The sequence below is a fragment of the Apus apus genome, chromosome 3 (assembly GCF_020740795.1).
Source record: "Apus apus isolate bApuApu2 chromosome 3, bApuApu2.pri.cur, whole genome shotgun sequence".
Lineage (NCBI taxonomy): Eukaryota > Metazoa > Chordata > Aves > Apodiformes > Apodidae > Apus > Apus apus.
The window spans coordinates 23,408,123-23,429,329 of record NC_067284.1 but is presented as its reverse complement, the minus strand read 5'-3'; positions in this window follow the sequence as shown (position 1 = coordinate 23,429,329).

Genomic DNA, 21,207 nt, shown 5'->3' with positions numbered 1-21,207 from the left:
TTGCTATAAGAAAAGTCTTATTTCCTGGTTCTGTTTTGCTTTCACTTGTCCTTTTCAGACAGTTGTAATGATACATGAGACTTTACCCTACATATGTCTTTTTTGAATTTGGCCATCACGTATCCTGCAACAAGGTTTATTTCTCTTTTCCAGCAATATATTTCCTTTTTTTCCCTAAGCATTCATAAAAGCCAGTGGATTGATTGCTCAGAGAATTTAAGTCCTCAGCCTATCAGTACATCCAGCAATAGAAACTTCCTATATTATCCCACTAGAGTGTCTCGAGTCTTTTCCCACTTTAAAAAGCCAAAAATGCCCTCAAGTTTGAGGATGCATTTATGTTGTAAACATTTTTCCAGACAGAAAACTGAGTAAGAAAACATGCAAACTAATAATCGTATGTTCGATGAAAACAGCTCCTGTTATTTTCAGACGGAGCCACAACCAAACATGCAACCTAAGCACAAAGGATTTATTTTGTATTAACCTACCCAACACTGAGGCACCAAATGTTCTTAACTAAAACATGAAAATGTAAATAATTTCTATTAATGAAACACAACGTCCTTTTGTAGTAAACCTGCTTCCCATAAACAATCATTGTTAGCATGAAGATTTCATATATGGGAGATATAGCCAGCTCCAAAAATTAAAATCTTTGCTAGAGAAGGGGATCAGTAACAGCAGATAGGTCCCACTTGATATTTCCAATATAAACCAATTTCTTTCTATAGAAAAATACCACATACAGGTTCAGCATGTCAAGATATTTTATTTGATAATATATATAACCAGATTGGCCAAGATATCTGGATGTAGTTTAGGGTTCAAATTCAAAGTCACCTTAGATCTAGGTTTCGTTTTACCACACAAGAATTATTCCGAGCTGTTTGCATAATATGGAGACTTAAAAGAAATGCCTTGTTTACGCCACTTTTAGGTGTGCTCAAATCTAAATAGCAGTTGAGATCAGTGTAAAGTATTGACCCAAAATCAAAACCAGGGATTTGAACACAAAGCCCCAGAGATTCCAGTTTTATCCTGTGTCTAAAACTGAAATTTTGACATATAAAGCCTACACACAGATAGACCTTTCTTCCCCAGATGCTCAACCTGGAAGCAACATAAGAAATCATCTGACCAGCTCTTATCCAGTTCTTTACAAGAAAGAAAACTAAAATTACTAGAGAAGTGAGCTCCTGTTAGTGGTGGGTATCTACTAGAGGAGAATGCAATCAGCAGAGCACCTCCAGAGCAGGAGAGCAGCAGAGCACCATGCAGTTACCTTTGGCAGCATAAGGTAGGAAGCAGTTACATGAATTTCTTAAACAATATGGAATATAAGTACATGATGAGTGAATTCAGAGCTCATTACATTTGTACTAACCTAAAAAATGTTAGAGCAAATAATGTAAGGGAATTAATGAAACCCAGGAATCCAGCTTTTGCCAGCCTCTGATTCCAATGGATCATAAAACTGCAATGGTGAAAAAAACTGTAACTACCCAGCAGGTCACTGCAATCATTGAGGGTGCAACTTTTTTTATGGGCAATGCCCACTACTCAAAAATGTATAGTATCAGTGGATGGCTGCCAAATGCAGAGTCCCTCTGGGTCCTCAGTGTCACATCAACTGAGAGTGATTTGCTGCAGCAATGGTTCTCTGTAACTGTCTGACGTAATACACTAAATGCAGACCCCCTCCAAGATATTTTCAGTCTAAATCTGAAACCCACACATGCATGCTGAATGATTCTGCTGGCTCTCTCCCACTTAATGACCAGCTAGATTTGGCATTCAGATCAATATTATGCATAAACAGATAATCCAGCATTAAAATGCGTCAGTTTGTCCTTGTGATTTCTCTGCAAGGCTATTGCTGCAAAAGGTACATGGAGAAAGACTTTTATGAAAAGATTTCATGAAGCACGAAAATCATTAGAGGTTAAAACTACAGATTCCCCAGCAAAAAGAAAGCAAGCTGTCTGGATTTTTCTTGGGACAGGAGTGTTACACAGACACCATAGTTAGGCATACCTAGTTTACTACTTGTATCCAAGTCAGTTTTATAGTGGTATGGACTGCATGTGTATCTATGAGCCTTTGGACATAAGTATGCATATGTGCATACGTTCTAAATGTCCAATCAACAAAACATGTATGACATCTTTCACTTGTTTTCTTATTTTATTTTATTGAGTTGGATGCTCTATGACAGTTGTATTCTTATCCTGCCAACATGAGAAAGAAACACAAACATTCTTTTCTGTATTGATGAAAAATGTCTCCTGATGCAAAGGGAATTCCACTTGTAATGGGCACAGTGTGAAAACTGGTAGAATTAGCTTCTGAAATTGGCAATTGAGACATAAATTGAGTATGATATTTGTAAACGTTGTGTATTTATATAAATATCTTTTACTCTGAATGATCTCACAGCATTTGCAGACTGATAGATAGGAATCATTTCAGAAGGAGAAATGACAATTTTTGGAACAGAAAATTTGTTTGATGTTATTACTTTATTTAACTTCCTATCAGGACAGGTCCTGAACTACTAACATAACTGTGCTCCTTAATGACTGGGGAATTTTAGGATAACCACTGGAGTTTTACCTGACATTTTTATGCTAAATGCATATTCCTGGGGATCGTTACGCATTATACAGAGTACTTCCATTTCATGCTGCAGGCAGAGGAATGCATTGCTATGTAGAAGTGTTCAATACTTGGATTATAGTACTATTTTTTCAGTTACAAACCAGTTTCCTGTAGCAAAAGAGTTTTTCATCCAGGATTTCAAAAGCTTGGGCAAAAACACAAATCAGCCTAGGATGTAAGTCAGCAAGCATTTCATAGATGAAATTTAATAGAACATTTTGTTTAAAATTTACAGAAAGACCTCCAGCTCTAAGTATAATCATCTGTGAAATTGGTTCTATTCATAGTACACGCACAATGCTGTAAAGTTATCTATCAGCACAGAACAGTCCGTAGCATTAAAAATATACTCCTATTTAACATTAAGAAAATGGAGAAAAATAACTTTGCAATCTGCCTGAAGGCTTTTTTTTCTAAACTTATTTTGTTAAAGAACTGGAAAATAAAATCTTGTTTTACACATACTGCTCAGAACACGTAAACTGCAAAATATACAATTAATAATATGATCCAACATCAGAGTGCTGTCATTTGCACAATTTAAAAACCCAAGGAACTTCCAGAAATCCTCTTTGGTTTACTATAAGCCTCTAATTAGTAAAAAAAAAAAAAAAAAAAAAAAAAAAAAAAAAAAAAAAGGAACTGCACTGAGGCAAATACAAAACATTTGGACAAGTAGCAAAGCATAGCACTTTTAAAGAAGATTCTTTTTGGCTCAGCTTGTAGAGAGGTTTTATTGTGCCCTAGCTGCAAACTGGTACCTGCTGGTCTCATCGTTCCCTGGCTGCAGCACGACCGAGAGCATGTTGTAGTGGTCCCAGGCTGGCCCCGGCACTTTTTCTGAAAATCTTTTCTGCATCTTGCTGGCTGTCTTTCTGTTTTCATCTACAGATCTGTATAGAAATTCACTCCTAAACGGATGCCTTCTAGGTAGCTGCATTCCACTATTGTTCATGTTGTGAAGTATGCTACCTATTTAATACAGGATTTATTTCTTCCCTTGAGCATTTTGCCACTAAATTCTATAGCCGTGGCTTTAGCACCTCTACTGGCAACTGGATGATGCAGCAGCCTCTCAATATCTAAATTATTGGGGGGGGGGGAGTGTTATATATTTTTCCTGTGTGTGTTTTTTTTTTTTTTAATACATGCTATCCCTCTCTTTCCTATACTTCCTCCCACTAGGTTTCTTGACGTTTGGTCTGCTATTTGGATGTTCTGTCTCTGATCCCACATGGCCATTATTTTTCAGCTTTTTAAGCTTTAAGCCTTTTTCCCCCACCATTTCCATTTTCACATTTCTTCTTTCCCTCCCCACATATCTGGAGACAGATGTTATTTTCTACTTTTAAAATTACTTCCTTTGTTTAGCAGTGTTTCCCCCTTTGTAAGAGATCAGCTGGCCTCTCAGGCAAGTAATAGAGGAGCTGCTGCTCCAGCACTTTCAACTAAGTGAGCACTACCATGAATCACACAGTCCTTGAGAGACTTTTGCTGTTGGAGGATTGCGAAAGAAAAAGATGTGCTTGAGACCATTGCTAGACTATGTGCACCCTAAAATCTTCAGTGTGTGCTGACTGATCTTTCTACACAGACTTTTTCATGCATGGTGATCCATGAGGGAAGCAGCCCCGAGCTGGCTGAGGAACTGACAACAACCCAGCTGCAAAATGCTGTAATGACAATGGCTTTCTCAGGAAAACAGTGTCAGAGTCAGCAGCAGTATGATACCAAGGATTTTGTAAATTTTCCAGTAATATTCGTAAACGGTGTTCTACTGGCATTGTTTCTACTCTAGGTCAGTCAGAAAGGATGTTATCTGTATCCTGTGTGCTTTTACTAAACTATCATCCTAAGAAACTAAAACAAGGCAGTAACCAAAATGCATGGGGGCAGGCAAGTGTGTGAACACCTCATGTAAATGATTTAAAGTCTCCAGGGCTGGATTTATTCAATTAGCCAATATGCAGTAGCAGTGTGGTGGGAATGGCTCTAACACAAGTTAGAAAAAGTCTTTAAAATAAAATATTTGGTTCCTGAATTTCTTACATTAGGCTATACTCCCTCCTAGCATGTAATGTCTTTATCTTGCAAAGTTTTACAATTGGCCACAGCTGATGAAATTTATTTAATCAACAATGGGTAGTGGCTGCCAACATATACTACAGCAGTCTGTTCAAGCCAGACTTTGTTAAACTAGCAGAGCAAAGGAATAAATTGAAAAGCCAGTTTATGCTGCTGGCCTAGAAAATCCATTTGTTTCCCTCAGAGCTTTGTTACAGTGGTTGAGAAAAACTGAAATATTGGAGAAGTTATATACCTATTCTGCTCTAAAATCTGTGCATGGAAGTTGAAAAATTTAACTTCAGCGGTTAAACTTTCCTTTTGTAGCCAGAGGTCTGAAAACAGGATCTGAATGATGTTATGCACTGACATTTTAAAGTCCTTCTATAAGGACTATAGCCTGCTAGGACTGCATTCCACCTGTCTAAAAGAGGCAGGATACTCTTTGGAAGTAGGCTGGGCAACTTGGTGAGGAGGACTTTAAATGAAGGGGTAGGGTTCAAAACAGCAATGCTCATGCCACCAGTCAACTGGGGAACAAACCAGGGCAATTGGAGCAGTGAAAAATGTTCCTTAGCTGCCTCCCTAGACGTGACTCAAAAGACCAACCATCTGAAACCTATGTATAGTAATGCACACTGTCTGGGAAACAAACAGGAGGAACTGGAGCTCTGTGTGCAGTTAGAAATTTAAGAATAACTGAAACATGGTGAGACAGCTCACATGGTGGGTTAGTTACCATGGAAGTGCCCGAGAACAGTCAGCTAGGAATTAAAACTTCTTGCAAAAAAGGTGGCAAGACCATCAGACCAACTGAAGCACATTTTCACTAACGTGCTCAGCATGGCCAGCAAACAGGAGCTGGAAGCCACAGTGCAGCAGGAAAACTACGATATACTTGCCACCACAGAAATGTGGTGGGATGACTCACACGACTGAAGTGCTGTAATCAATGGCTACAAGCTCTTCAGAAGGGATAGGCAAGGAAGGAGAGACAGTGATGTGGCCCTGTATGTTAGGGAGTATCGTGAATCCCTAGAATTGAGTGTTTATGAGTAAGGATCAGGGAGAATGCCAACAAAGCAGACATCTTGGTGGGAGTCTGTTATAGACCACTCAACCAGGATGAAGACACAGATTAAATATTCCATAGGCATCTGAGAGAAGCCTCTTGAGCACTTGCCCCTGTTGTCATCAGAGACTTCATCTTTCCAGATGTCAGCTGGAAACATAATACAGCTGAGAGGGAACAGTCCTTGAGGTTCCTAGAGTGTATACAGGATAACTTCCTGACACAACTGGTGGGAGCCTACTAGAAAAGGCACCCCACTGGACTTGCTCTTCATCAACAGAGATGGTCTTTTGGAAGATGTAACAGATGGAGGCCATCTTGGCCATAGTGATAACAAAATGATAGCGTTCTCTATTCTTGGAGAAGTAAGGAGTAAAGTCAGCAGAGCTGCCACCTTGAACTTCCAATGAGCAGACTTTTACCTGTTTCAGAAACTGGTTGACAGAGTCTCTTGGGAACCAGTCTTGAAGGACAAACCCGTCAAGGAAGGCTTAAAAGAAGAAATTCTTAAAAGCACGGGAGCAGGCCATCCCCCTGTGCCGAAAGACAAGCTGGTGAGGAAGAAGATCTACCTGGCTGAATAGAGAGACCTGGTTGCAACTCAGGGCAAAAAAGGAGTTTACGGCCTTTGGAAAGAGGGACAGGCCACACAGGAAGAGTACAAAGATGTGCACAGAGAAAATTAGAAGAGCCAAAGCCCAACTTGAAATCAATCTGGCTGCAGCTATCAAAGATAACAAAAAATGTTTCTACAGATATATTAGCTACAAAGGGAGGACTAAGGAGAATTATTTCCATTCTTTGTCCATTATTTGATGCAGGGGGAAACACAGGGATCAAGGATGAGAAGACTGAGGTACTTAATGCCTTCTTTTCCTCAGTTTTTAGTAGTAGGACCAGCTGTTCACTGGGTACCCAGCTCTAGGAAAGGTTGCAGAACAGATATTCTTGAGTGCCATTATGCAGCACATTCAGGACAACCAGGTGATCAGGCCCAGTCAGCATGGGTTCATGAAAGGCAGGTCCTGTTTGATGAACCTAATCTCCTTCTATGACAGGATGACCCGTTTAGTGGGGCTTAAATCTGAAATAGTGTGGCCAGCAGGAGTAGGGAAATGATTGTGCCCCTGTACTCGGCACTGGTGAGGCTGCATCTCTAGTACTGTGTTCAGTTCTGGGGCCCTCAGTATATGAAAGATACTGAGGTGTTGGAGCGAGTCTGGAGGAGGGCAACAAAGCTGGTAAAGGGTCCGGAGAACAAGTGTTATGAGAAGCATCTGAGGAAACTGGAATTGTTAAGTCTGGAGAAAAGCAGGCTGAAGAGAGACCTTATCACCCTCTTAAACTACCTGAAAGGAGGTTGTAGGAAGGTGGAGATTGGTCTCGTCTCCCTAGTAAGAAGCAACAGGACAAGAGGAAATGGTCTCAAGTTGTGCTAGGGGAGACTTAGATTGAATATTAGAAGAACTTCTTCATTGAAAGAGCTATCAAACACTGGCACATGCTGCCCAGGGAGGTGATTGAATCACCATCCCTGGAGCATTTTAAAGATGAGTAGATGTGATGCTTAGGGATATTGTTTAGCACTGGACTTGGTAGAGTTGGATTAATGGTGGGACTTTATGATCCTAAAGGTCATCCTGCATTTTCCAACCAGAATTATTCTGATTCTGTAAGGAGAGTAATCCCTGTCCCTTGTGAACAAGGCATAGGCAAGGGGAGCATGATTTACATTGCAACCTTTGCATCTGAAACTGCACTGTAATGTCAACATGGTAGAGACACAGGAGGAATTCTTATTCCTGCTTTATTATTTTCAGTGCTCCTTTCTTAAGCATTCAGACCTTAAATTTGGAACAAATGGCATTTCCTGGAGGAATTCTAGTTAAGCCACATAAATTATGAGACAGCTACAGATGTAGACTGGGGCTGCTGAGAATTTTTTTCTTTGAGAAGTGGATTCACAATGATATTGTTCAGTGCTACTCATCAAAAAATCTATCTGCCTTTCTAGAAACTCAGCACTAGGCCATAAAAATAAACAGATTTTTGCTCATTCATAGCTTAGATTAGGATGATGCAGGGAGAACTTTATTAGTTTACTCAGGCATTAAATCAACAGTGATCAACAGGTATAGCTTTACTTCCACATAGCTCAAGCACACCCGTCTACCTTCTTACTGCTGTTTCTCAAAACAAATGCCCACTGCTTTCTGTGCTCATTTTCTCCTCTTTAGCACCCTTTGATGATAAAATGTGCATTGGCACAAAGTAATGAGAATTTTCTGTGACTTTCAGACATCTTTTCGTCATCCTCCTGTAGACACTGCTAGAAGCACCAGACATGTTTAGGCAGCTGGGAGATACTGCTGCCTCCAGCTCCAGCCACATTTTCCTCTGTCATGAGAAGGAGGCTAGAAAGTCAAAGCCAGTCTTATGGCAGAAAAAGTTTGCAATTATTTATTCTGAAGCCCAAGGTCACATGATTTCTGTTTGGTCTCATTTCTTCACTGTAATTCAAAGTTAATCAGTCTTCACTATTTCTGTAAAGAATAGTGAAGTTTGTTTTCCTGCATGTATGGACCTTCAAAGAACTAAAAACCCCTGCTTCCAAGCAATGAAAGAAAGATCCTCTTGATGCAGATGAAAAAAGAAAATATGCTTATATTACAAGAAGGCCAGAAAGTTTCGAAACCATAAAACTTCTGGCTTATTTAGTGCTCTCCTAAAAAAAATATAAAGATGACCAAACAGATTATTTGTATTTAAAATAAAAGAAACAAAACTTTTTGGTCTAAGAGCTTCTTTGCCAAGTTTCAATCTAAAATTATTTTTTACGGCTACATTATAAGTTGCTTAAAAATGAGGTTTATAATGGAAATGGTGACAGATTTAACTATGGCGGCACTAGCAGGCGCCAGCATAATTACAGTCTTCTCAAGACATAACTTATTACGGGCTATGTAGCAGAGCCAGTATTTTGTATTTTAATTAAGAAACCTGGATTTTGTTTGTAATAATTGACTGTTATGCCGCCCCTCTTGCCAGGACACCCTTGTAAAAGAGACTGTTGCCTGTAGTAGTCTTTCTCGGTTACATATTATAAATAAATTTTATATTGTTGACTGGAAGATTGCATGTATTTTATAGGTCACTATTAACTGTCTTTTGGTGATTCAGTTATTCTGTATTTTTAATGGAGACTTTTGTTCTTCACATCTGTGACCAGGAAGGTTTACAATTTAGATCTTTGAGAAATACAACACTATAACATCTGCATTATCTGCCTTCATCTGTATCATGCAGGCCTTCCATAAGAAAGGATGTTCTTTGGCTGTGTTCTTCTAATGCCCTAGGCAGGTATTTCAGCCTGTTACCCAGTGACATCAAAACTCTTGGACATTCTCTATGCTGCTCTGACATGGGCATCACTGCAGCTCCCGCTCTGTGGCTTCTCTGCTGAGACACTACAGACAATTTCAGTTCTTGGACACTAAGCAGTATTTACTACTTTCACAAGCTCCTTTTGTTATTTGTTGCTGGAATAAAAATGCAGCACTCCAGTAGCCTGAGAAATATCAGCTGATTTCCAGTGGCAGGGGTTAGGCCCTCACCCTTTCTCGCTACAGCAGTTGCTGTTACAAACATGCTCAATCAGTTTTTCAGCTTAGCCCTTGTTTCTTGCTTTCTTTTCAGTTGTTCTTCATGTCACTGGACTGTGTCCTCTCAGAGCCAACAGCGACAAATTACATCAGCCCTTCACTTGTATGGTCAACAGGTGTTGCACACCCGATTCTGACAGGAAAATCACAATGGTAATTAGGTATTCAGAGAAGGACCTTAGTATGTGTAAAATTAAGTGGGTCACACCAGCACGTGTAATTTAATGTGCTGTAATAGTAGTACCACACAGGCACATCCACAAACGAGATTGACAGAAGCATTTAACATTTTTGACTGAAAAACAAGATATTAATTGAAGCAGTCCAGCACTCAAATAATATTTCTTTCAAATGATTATTATTTTTTTCTTTGCCTGACCGGCATTGGGTACAGCAAAACTTTGGCTGGAAGCATTGCTTGCAGCCCCTTTCTTTCACTCGGCTTGGCCTCAGAATGATGCAGTCATTTTCCCTCAGGACTATCGACCAACTGGAGAGATTATAAAAGTTGATTATGTCACTTCCTTTCTTTTCTCCAAGACACTCCCAGGCTAAGAAAAGAGATAAAGGAGTCAGCCTTACCAGCAGATCTCTCCCTGCTTACTCCTACAGAAGTTTTGCCTCCAGCCAAAAGGACCTTCAAAAAGTCTTTGCTGTCTTTGGATATTTCAAGTGGAACACAGGGAAAACAGCACAGGAGATAATCTGGCACTACATGGTTTAGCAAAAAAAAATAATAAAATAGCAAGAAAACAATGGCATTGACATCTGATTTTCTTTTGGGTCCTGAAACAGCTATCTGTATCATATTACCAAAGAGTTATAATTACAGCTAACTGAAACTGAAAATACAATATTTGTATTTATTTTGTATCCTTGGAGGACAAATGCAAAGTGAAGAAAATTTAAGGGAGAAATACAAAGCAAGAAAATTGATAGAAAATGCACAGAAATTATATAACAGGCTATTCTCAAATATCTGTATTTGACGTCTCAAATATCCTATATATTACTCTTAACCAGCTATTTGTTAGGTGACATTGGTTTCAACTCTGTGAGGAAAAAAGGCAGGAAAATATGCTTCAGAGATATTGTTCGGGCAGAAAAACTGGTGAAGAAGCAATAATCTACAGGATGACTGGAAAGACTGGAGTCTGAGCCTAGGATGGCCACATCTAGCCAAGGTGTGGTGAGGTCCCAAGGAACAGTAAAATCCAATTGATGCAGGGGTAGATCATTTTCTGAATGCTGACTTGCACTCTGCTTTTAATAATGAGAAACAAGCTTTTAAGGCAAGATTTCAAGCAAGTTCCAATTAGCTGATGCTATGCTAGGGATGGAGCAACTTGGTTGGGATTGTCCAAGGGGAGGAGCATCTATCACCACCTGAGAGGGGAGTGGTGGTGAGAGCAAGGAAGCAGGGTGAGGTGCAACCACAGGGATTTAAAAAAGCCAGTAGATCTGAGAACTGAAAATGAAGAACTATGGCAGTAAGTGCTACTGTAGATTCAGTTCTATATTTTTTCCTTTGCTTGGCTATATGTTTAAACACCTCTTTATCTGATCCTTCAAATACAGCTCAAGCAGTATTTCATCTTGCAGGAAAAGAGGAGACTGCGTGACAATGAAAAAGAAAAGACACAACCAGCCCCATCATCTGACTCCTATATCCAAACTGGCTAGACTGATTCTCTTGGCATCATACTTATCAACTCCACATGGGTTTTTTTGGGTTTGAGGCCTAATTCCCAGAAAAGGATGCCTACAAAGGTAAAATCAGAAACCAGCAGAGCTCATCTCCTTGGAGTATGTATTTGACTGCAGCACTTTGTTATTTTGTGCTATAGAGGGGAAGTTAATAATGCCTTTTACGAACAGCAAAAAATGTGAAAAGGAAGACGTATTTCAGAAACAAAATTTACAGAAAGAAATGTGTGACAGAGGAAACAAATAGAAGAGAATAATTCTGTCTCTTATGCTCAAGAGGTGGACAGCTATAGACATAGAAGTCCTTGAAAATCAAGTGTTTCCTCTTGAAATGTCTGATAATGTGAATTTGTACTATTCTCAAAATTTAGGCTACTCAAGAAGAAAAGAGGGATAACAAAAAATACTGTGGGGACTGACTGCTAGAAAACAGAATTAGGTATCAGTCTCAAAAGAATCATATGCAAATAATAAACTAATGAAACTATATATCTGCTACCAGATATCAATGACAGAACAAAAAGGTAATTCAAATTAAAGAATAACAGTTTCTATTGGAAACAAAATACTTTTTTTACAGGATTTGTTAAAACAGGACTTCCTATACAAGATGTACGAGACCTAAGAGCAAAAGCTTCATTTTGTTTACCTGACAGAAAGCCTATTATATTCCATGTCACTGTGTAAATAGAAGGGTCATTAAATCTGAGACCTCAACAGCAGATGAGCAACAGGATTATGTGGTATCATTATCCATTGTCAATCCATGTGCAGGTTCTGCAGTCATCCTCCATTTTTTTCTCTGAAAGAAGTATGAAACATGACTACTTCTCAGCTGGAATTGTTCTGGTGACTTCTGTCATAACACTGGAATGATAGGAAACGTTGGCCAAGTCATGCAGGCTTTAGTCAGGCAGTGCACCTAATTAAGTCAGTGGGAGATTTTCCCTTCATGCGAACTGTGGAAATTGGCCTGGTTTATTCACTCACAGATCATGATTCCTATCTTTTGGGGTTTTTTGTGTGTGTGTGGCACTAGAGGGTGGTTTGAACACTGCCTGGCTGTTCAGTGTGATAACAATCCAGTCCACAATGTACCAACTCCATCCTGCCTAAGGATGGAGTCAGATGTTAAGGTGTGTGTTACAGCACACGAGCAAACTCATTCCAGCTAGCTGTAAAATGTACTCTGGCCCCATTCCAGCACAGCACTTAATCATATGCTTATCAGCTAAAAGTACGACACAAATACTTCAAATTATGAACATGCTTTTATGCCTTGTTGCATCACACCCAGAATGTTTGCACCATTAGCCCAGATTAATAATAACCAGAGACTGAAAGAGATTAAATGGAGGAGGGAGGTTTAGAGCAAACTGACATTCCAAACACTACAACACATGACTGATATTTTGATCCCACTAATACTTTTCAAATGGTATGTGCAACCACCTGCTTAACAGATGAGATCTCTGATTAGAAACTTAAGTTTCTGATCTTCAGGAGTTCTAATTTTTTAAAAATCAACCTTGTTTTTAAAGTCAACCAAAAAAATCCTACTTGTGTTTAGGTTGGTGTCATCAGTATTTCATCTTCCTGAGCTGCATACTGAGAATGCCCTAAGGTCTTTTTCCTAAAAACTGTTTCTCTTACTTCCTGTGGATGACAGAGTATCCTGAACATCAGAAACTTCTGCAGTGCCAGCTGCCTGTGTCTGATGACCGAGTGAGGCTACCAACAGTGCTACTGATCAGACTCTGGTCTGGCACAGCTTCTTTTTTTTATAGCCACAAGCACCTGCCTTCTGGACCATGGGCATTCTCTAGTTTTACACATTGACCTGCTTCTAAGGAAATAATACAAGAAGTCTGAGAAGATTTGTTTGATAAAGTACTAAGTAAATGAGTACTTTGTATGGATGATATAAAGTAAGTTGCTTTTTAGTTACTGTGTTGTTTGATAAAGGATCACAGAATCACAGAATGTTTGGAGTTGGAAGGAATCTTAAAGATCATCGAGTTCTAACCCCCTTGCATGGGCAAGGACACCTCCCACTAGAACAGGCTGCTCAGAGCCCCATCCAATCTGCTCTTGAACACCTCCAGAGATGGATCCCCGACAACATCCCTTGGCAGCCTATTCCAGTGTCTCACCGCCTTTACACTGAAGAATTTCCACCTGATGTCTAACCTAAATCTCTCTTCTCTCAGTTTATAACCATTACCTCTTGCCCTCTCACTGCAAGTCCCTGTAAAAAGTCCTTCCCCAAAGGATGATAAAGGGATGTATCAAACTGGATAACTTCAGGCATTAAGACAGACAGTTCAGCACAAATGCATATACAACAAGAAATAATGATAAAAACTTAGACAATTAATTCAAATGGGACAAAATCAGAAGCCTGATAAAAGCAGAAGTAGGAGATCAAAAAGGAGGACAGTCTCCAAGGACTCCTAAATGAGAGATGTTGTTCTATAGAAAGCTCAAGAAAATATAGGGGAAGTCTGACCACATAAACAATGGTTCCATATACATTTCTCAGGAAAAAATATAATAATAGCTGATATTTTGGCCTAAAGCTTTGTGGTTACTGTTATTCTGTAAATATGTCATCTTTAGATTACAAACCAATATTTTTTGTACACTCTTGAAAAAGGATAGTTAACAATAGACTGTAAAAATACGTCCCAACCATCACTTAACTGTAGTATGAGACAGATACTAATGAGAGTGCATTTGCCCCCATGCTCAGTAGAAATATTTATCAAAAGAACCAGAAGTAAAAGCAAAGCCACCCACCCACGATCTTAAATAACTCAGTAAATGATAAGTGAAAAAATAGTAGTTGGCCTTACATGACATTTATACTCATGGATTAAATTTGCACATACACCATCCTTTATATTTCTTATTTCACCTTCCATATAAATACTCACTGGTTTATTTAGATTATTACTAGCTACAAACTCTACTTACAACTCCTCCTATTTTCCATGGAGGTGGCTTAAAAAACTGGAAATTGATCTCTGTTATTTCCCTCTTCACTTCACTGTTACAATGCCCAATTTGGTTTGACAGAAACAACGCCGTTCTCTGTTGGTGACTACTAAGGAACTTTGTAGGACAGAGCAATGCCCACTGCTTGATCACCTGAAGGAAATGTGATTCTTGTCATTGGGCCACCATCTGTCTAGAGGTGGCCTTTGGGCATATCCATCTGCCTAATGGCAAGGACTGCATGAGGCTTCAAATTATAATCAACGTGAGGCTAGGTTCTACATAGTCAAAAGAGAGAACTGGATCTACCAGGATAAATTTCATGCCTCTGGGCATCCTCACCTTTCTGAAGGAGTTACAAGCCACTGTGCTCTGTAATTCTCCTAAGAGGACAGCACTGTTCCCCAGACACTCTTCCGCTTTTCTGTTTAACAGGAGGTAGCTGTGTGAATGACTATGTAAAAATAGTTGCGCCTGGATTTCTATTACATGATTCTTCCATAAACACAGAGAAAAGGGAACTAACAAAATATACAATGCTAATAATCTGCAGTAGCAGAAAACATCCATCTATCTGACTTATCCAGTGCATCTAGTGGTCATTTTCAAAACGTGTGCCATTTTTTTGCGCATCACTCTTAGTTAAAATAACTGTGGTACACTTACAAACTGAGTATGTCTAGAAGACAGAATAATATTGAAATTAACAACCTCTCACAAAAGTAATTGACATTTTTATGAAATTAATTGAAGAAACTATTTACTAAATATGTCAGTATTAAACCAAATACATCAAATATTTAAAATCTATAAATAACAGATTTTAAATCTGTCAGAGTATCGGTTAAATATATTATATGATAAATATTATTCAGCCCCACAAATAAATTTTCTTAAGCAATCTTAATCCTGCTTGCTGTTTTATGATAGAGTAATATATGGCAAGAACTGAGGTTTCCCTTAGAGCCTGGTTTTGTATAACAACAAAACTCACCTTTTTGGAGAAACAGATTTACTATCAAGGAGACAGCTATATGACAAACTTGATAGAGAAGCTGGTTGTACTGTGGGCAAATACAATAAAGAAATAAATCAAACATTAAAATAACTCTCTGAGGAAACTTACTTCATTTGAGGGGAGAAATAAAGGTTCACCAGTAACCATAGAGAGTTCATATTATTGCCATTGTTTTTATAAGTCGTTGCCATGACTTTTTTGACTTTTGGGCTAGATTGGACTTAAAACACAACAGATGGCTACAATTATGTGTCTGTAATTTTTTTTTTAGAATAACTAAACAGAGCACAATAAAATAAACAGGCTTATATTCCAAAGAGACTCTCACAGTTTAAGAGAGCTATTCATGGTTATTAAAAAAAAAAAAACCACCAAACTCTCCATGGTTTCTATGCAATAGGAGTAAAGCAGAAATGAAAAATAAGTTTCAAAAATGTGCTGTGTTCAATAAGCGCATGATACAGTCCTATAATCTAATGTCTTCAATTAGCAATTTCAAGAACACTGAGTAAAATGAAATAATGTTATAATTTTTTAATTATTTGGGATCCAAGTGTGCATTCCTTTCAACAGCTCAGCTTCCATCGGATTTTGTCTCAACAAAAATTGCTATCTTGACCTCTTTATAGGGGAGTTTCAAATGAGTACAGCTTAATTGTAGTATTTATTATGTAGAATGAGTATTGAAGAACATTTTGGAGGAGCGGTACATCATTTTGTGTATCAGTGGGCTTCGTAAAGGACAAAAAGGAAGTTGATTAAGGAGAAGGAAAAAGGCATGGAAAGGAAGAGAGTACAGGCTAAACAACACCTCACTAAATCAACAACTCAGTATGTGGTGAGCATCATTCTGTCTTTAAGGCTGTGTTATGTAACAGATTACTTTGACACAAAGTACTTTGAAGAATGCAAATGGCTTCAAATATTGCACAAAATAGGGTATATCCATCTGACATGGAATATCAGCTTACCTTTGAACTTTCTAGCAGTGCTTTTTCCTGTTTTAAAAAAGGCAGTTGCTGGTCTACAACTTTTCAAGCTATTAAGGCATTTACAATAATATATTTTAGAGACACGTCTAAGTTATTCAAGACATTATTGGTGATGTCTCAGTCAACAGCTCTGGCTGGATAGGTCAGCAAGGAAACATCCATGGCATAGTAATGAGCCTTTCTGCTCCTGTCACCCCCCAGGCTGCTAAATCCAACCTCTGCAGCACAATCCCACAGTTCAGTTGGCCATCTATGATGGAGGCAGAAACTATTTTTTTCAGAAATCACTGTAGTCCATTCAGTGACTACATGGTCATACCTGCAACACTGACATGTCAAGCTGAAATTTTGCAACCTAAATTTACCAGCTTTTCCCAAATTAACAACATAGTCCAGCTAAACTTCACAGCCTTTAGATTCTGTGGACACATGCAGAGCAGCAGAAATTTGGACAGCTCAGTTTGAAGCACCTATGCATGTAAACTTCTGTTCATGTAATTCTTCATATTCAATGTCTATCAATGATCTGGATGAGGGGATTGAACGTACCCTCAGTAAGTCTGCAGATGACACAAAATTGGGTGGGAGTGCTGATCTGCTTGAGGGTAGGAAGGCTCTATAGAGGGACCTGGACAGACTGGATCAATGGGCCAAGGCCAATTGTATGAGATTCAGTAAGGCCAAGTGCTGGGTCCTGCATTTCGGTCATAACAGCCCCCAACAGTGCTACGGGCTTGGAGCAGAGTGGCTGCAGAGTTGTCCAGCAGAAAAGGACCTGGGGGTACTGGTTGACAGCCAGCTGCTGAACATGAGTTAGCAATGTGCCCAGGTGGCCAAGGAGGCCAAGAGCATCTTGGCCTGTATCAGGTATAGCGTAGCCAGCAGGAGAAGGGATGTGATTGTGCCCCCGTACTTGGCACTGGTGAGGCTGCACCTCGAGTACTGTATGAAGTTCTGGGCCCTTCACTACAGGAAGGACATTGAGGTGCTGGAGCATATCCAGAGAAGAGCTATCCAGCTGGTGAAGGGTCTAGAGAACAAGTCATACAAAAAGCAGCTGAAGAAACCAGGGTTGTTTAGTCTGAAGAAAATGAGGCTGAGGAGAGACCTCATTGCCCTGTACAACTACCTGAAAGAAGGCTGTAAGGTTTACTTCTCCCAAGTAAATAATGATAGGACCAGAGGAAATGGCCTGAAGTTGTGGCAAGGAAGGTTCAGACTGGATACTAGGAAGAATTTCTTTTCTGAAAGAGTGGTCAGGTGCTGGAACAGCACCTAAATATGTAATATTTTTCAAGACTTTTCCCTATGCATTTACTAAATATCTGTATACACAACAAGGTAATTTTGTCTTCATGGTGCCCATAACTTTCAATGTATTATTATATCAAGCTCCCATTTTCTGTAGTGCTCTAATTTTAGTTGAAGTAAAATACTTGGTAATATCTAAACACAATTTATTCAGCCTGGCTATATATATATATATATATATATGTGCATATATGCATATAAACAATGCCAAGGAAAATTGGAAAAATAAATTTGTACCACTGACATTTGTTTCAGAAGTGTCACAGAAAACTACAAAGGCTGAGAGGAAACAGTACTGTTTAAGACTGGCTAGATCAAGACTGAGATGGACAATGATTACGTTTAATCACCAATAAACCCTGGAATTTATCATTTGACTGATACGTTGTGAGCACAGTTCATGGAAGTCTTTGCTGAAGGATATTCACATACGCTGTACATTCATTTTCTGCATTTGGTATTCCTTGAATTACACAGAATTTTACAGATTGGAAGGGACCTCGAAAGATCATTTAGTCCAACCCCCCTGCCAGAGCAGGGTCACCTAGAGCACATCACACAGGAACTTGTCCAGGCAGGTTTTGAATGTCTCCAGCGAAGAAGACTCCACAACCTCTCTGGGCAGCCTGTTCCAGTGCTCTGTCATTCTCATAGTGAAGAAGTTTTTTCTGATGTTTACATGGAACCTCCTATGTTCCAGTTTGCACCCATTGCCCCTTGTCCTATCACTAGACATCACTGAAAAAAGCCTGGCTCTGACCTCCAGACACTCGCCCTTAACATATTTATAAACACTGATGAGGTCGCCCCTGAGTCTCCTCTTCTCCAAGCTAAAGAGACTCAGCTCCTTCAGCCTTTCCTCATAAGGGAGATGTTCCACTCCCTTCATCATCTTTGTGTCTCTAATTAAGAAGAAGTATAGCTTTTGCTTAGTTTGGTTCATTTTCAGTTCAGTACTGATTTCTAATGTATGGAATATGCATTGTTTCTTACTTCAATAGTTCCTTTAAATTCATCTCTTAATTTCAACTCTGGCTAGTTAAATGTTTTCTAAGAATCTTTATAAGCAGTTGAGCACTACATGAAAAAACACCAAGGACACCACATGAAAAGGAAAACTCTACTCCAGTTCTTTCAAACTAAATTCCATCAGCTTCTGTTGAAATCATGAACTCACCACTTTCTTTACGAGAGTAAAGCTGACACTCATGAACTCAAACACTCTCCAGAAGTTTCATTTTATAAGATCTGATGAAGGATGAAACACTGAGGTTTTAGATTTGTTTAATAGGTGAAGAGATATGACCACACCAAAGTGTAAACGGGAATTGCCAGGTTGGTGTGAAGAGTTTGAGTTCAGTTTTGCAGTGCTATTTATAAGACACTTCATTCTCTCCTACAAGAAAACTGATGGGGGAGTTTTCTACAACTTGCTCAAACACTTCATGGAAAGGAGATTAGTTTGACTTTAATTTAACCAACTAAATTGAGTGTTATTACTGGAAACAGCTCTAAGCTTTTCAATTCCCCTAATGAGGTCCAAACTTCTATGGATGCTATCACCTGAGACTACTGTAATATTTTATTTGGATTTAAATCTTTAACTTGGCAGCACTGCTGCGTCTCCGTGGACACCTCTCATTTTAGTTTTATATTCTCCCAGGTGGTTGATTACTTATCCCACTAACAGGATTCCTTTTCAAATCGAGGAAGCCTCCATTCCAGCAACATACTGAAAATTTAGCAGATATGGGATGTTGTTTTTACTTGGTTTGTTTCACTATCAAGACGAAACGATCCATTATATTGGATTTATTTGTCAGATTTTTCAAGGCACCTTAATTTGCTGAGCTTTGATTCTTAATGTCTTTTGGAACTAATCTCTTCTGCTAACATGAAAGCAAACTAAGAGCCAAGATTTTTATGGGAGACAGGAAACGTATATTTAAAGGACTGCTGTGTTATCTTTTGCAGCAACAACAAAGGGAATATAGACCCAAATATACCCCCAAATGACACAGTTGGTTTTTTAATTGGTTTCAAGTGTAAGTCTTCTTGGAATATTTATATGGTATAAGCAGGAGTATTAAAACCTGCTTAGAACCACAACCACAAAGCAGCAGCTACCCTAACCCACCCAGAACTCTTGCGGGTCTCAGATCAGTTGGAAATGTCATCAGAAGAAGCTGTTTCACAGGAGGAACTATTAACACTTCCCTTTGCTTAACACTTTCTCTTTGTTTTATTTTTAGCAATAGAAAGTATAAAAACATTATCTAAGCAGTACTTTAAATGAAATTCTTCATATATATCTATGTCTCTTTCTATATATATATATACATGAAGACAACTTTCCATGCAGAAAGACTATTTCTAGACCATTATACCTTCCCATGTGACAGACCCCACTGGAACAGTTTCCTAAAGCAGTGAAGAGAGAAGCATCATTATACTGTCCAGAAAATTTTCTTCCAACTTTGGAATAAAATCTGTTTATTTAGCCTAATTGGTCTCTATGAACTGTGGCAGACTAGTTAATTTCCACAGTGCTATTAAGTGCTATTAATAATTATACCAATAATTATTATTGATACAATAATTGTTTCTTGAGAGTAATGATTTGTGAAATAGTAAAATTTCACAATTGAAATAGAAAATGCTAGCTGAGAAGGCAAGGTTGAGCTTGCTCAAGAAATATAGTTAACAGACAGCATATTGCTTCTAGAAAAGAAAAGAGATCTCAGTTAAAACAAGGGAAATAAATTTCTCCATGTTTATATTTTCTATCTAATAAAAGGATGAAGCAAGGAGAGCATAAAAAACACAAATATATGAAAGAAAAGGGCAGGCTCTAGTAAGTTAACAAATCATTTTCTTGTATCAGGACATGGTTTCAGTAGTTTAAAATAATGCCATGGACTTCCTCAAACTACACAACAGTAAAAAGAGTGTCCTTTGAGAAGCCATTTGTGTTCTACTCATCCTTACACAAGGTGAGAATTTAGACGGTTTGGGGTTTGGGCATTAGGGTAGTTTTCTCAGGCTTCGTTCTGCTCAAGACAGTTCTTGCAAGAGCACATTCTCCTTCTCGAGGCTAGAAAGGAAAAAGCTTGGCTAAATTCCAGCAGCATATCAATTTCTTGTTCTTTGGTAACTCTTTCTTTTCACCCAAATGAAACCTTAACTTTGTGTTTTAACAGAATAAAAGAGACTTCTTCCATTCTTAAATGTTTGTGGTAGCTTAGGAGTTCTTAAGGAACAGTGAATTTTTGTTCAAGGTGGACCAGTATACCCAAGCACACCAAGGAAACTGCTTACTTCAGGAACTAAGGGACAGGATTGTCACTAAGCTGCAGGAGCTACTGTGGGGACAGTGTCTGATGTTGAAAATACAGAGATGCCTTTGAATATTGTTAGAAATACTCTTCCATCAGGCAAAACAAGATCCATGACAGCAATTTATGCTGAGAATATGTACCTGCTTTATGCTCAGCCAGCCACAGTTTCCTTCTCCAGAACTGTATCATCTTACTCTTTCAATGAAGTCATCAGATCAGATTCATCCAGATTAGAAGTGTATATATTTTAGTTGGGCTATCCCACCCACTGGCAGCAGCTCATCTTCAGAGTTAAAAGAGATGATGTTATTCTGCCCAAGACAGCCCATACAGGGAGCAGCACAAAGCAGCTGACACAGACACAGATGTCTGAAATGAAGGGTGA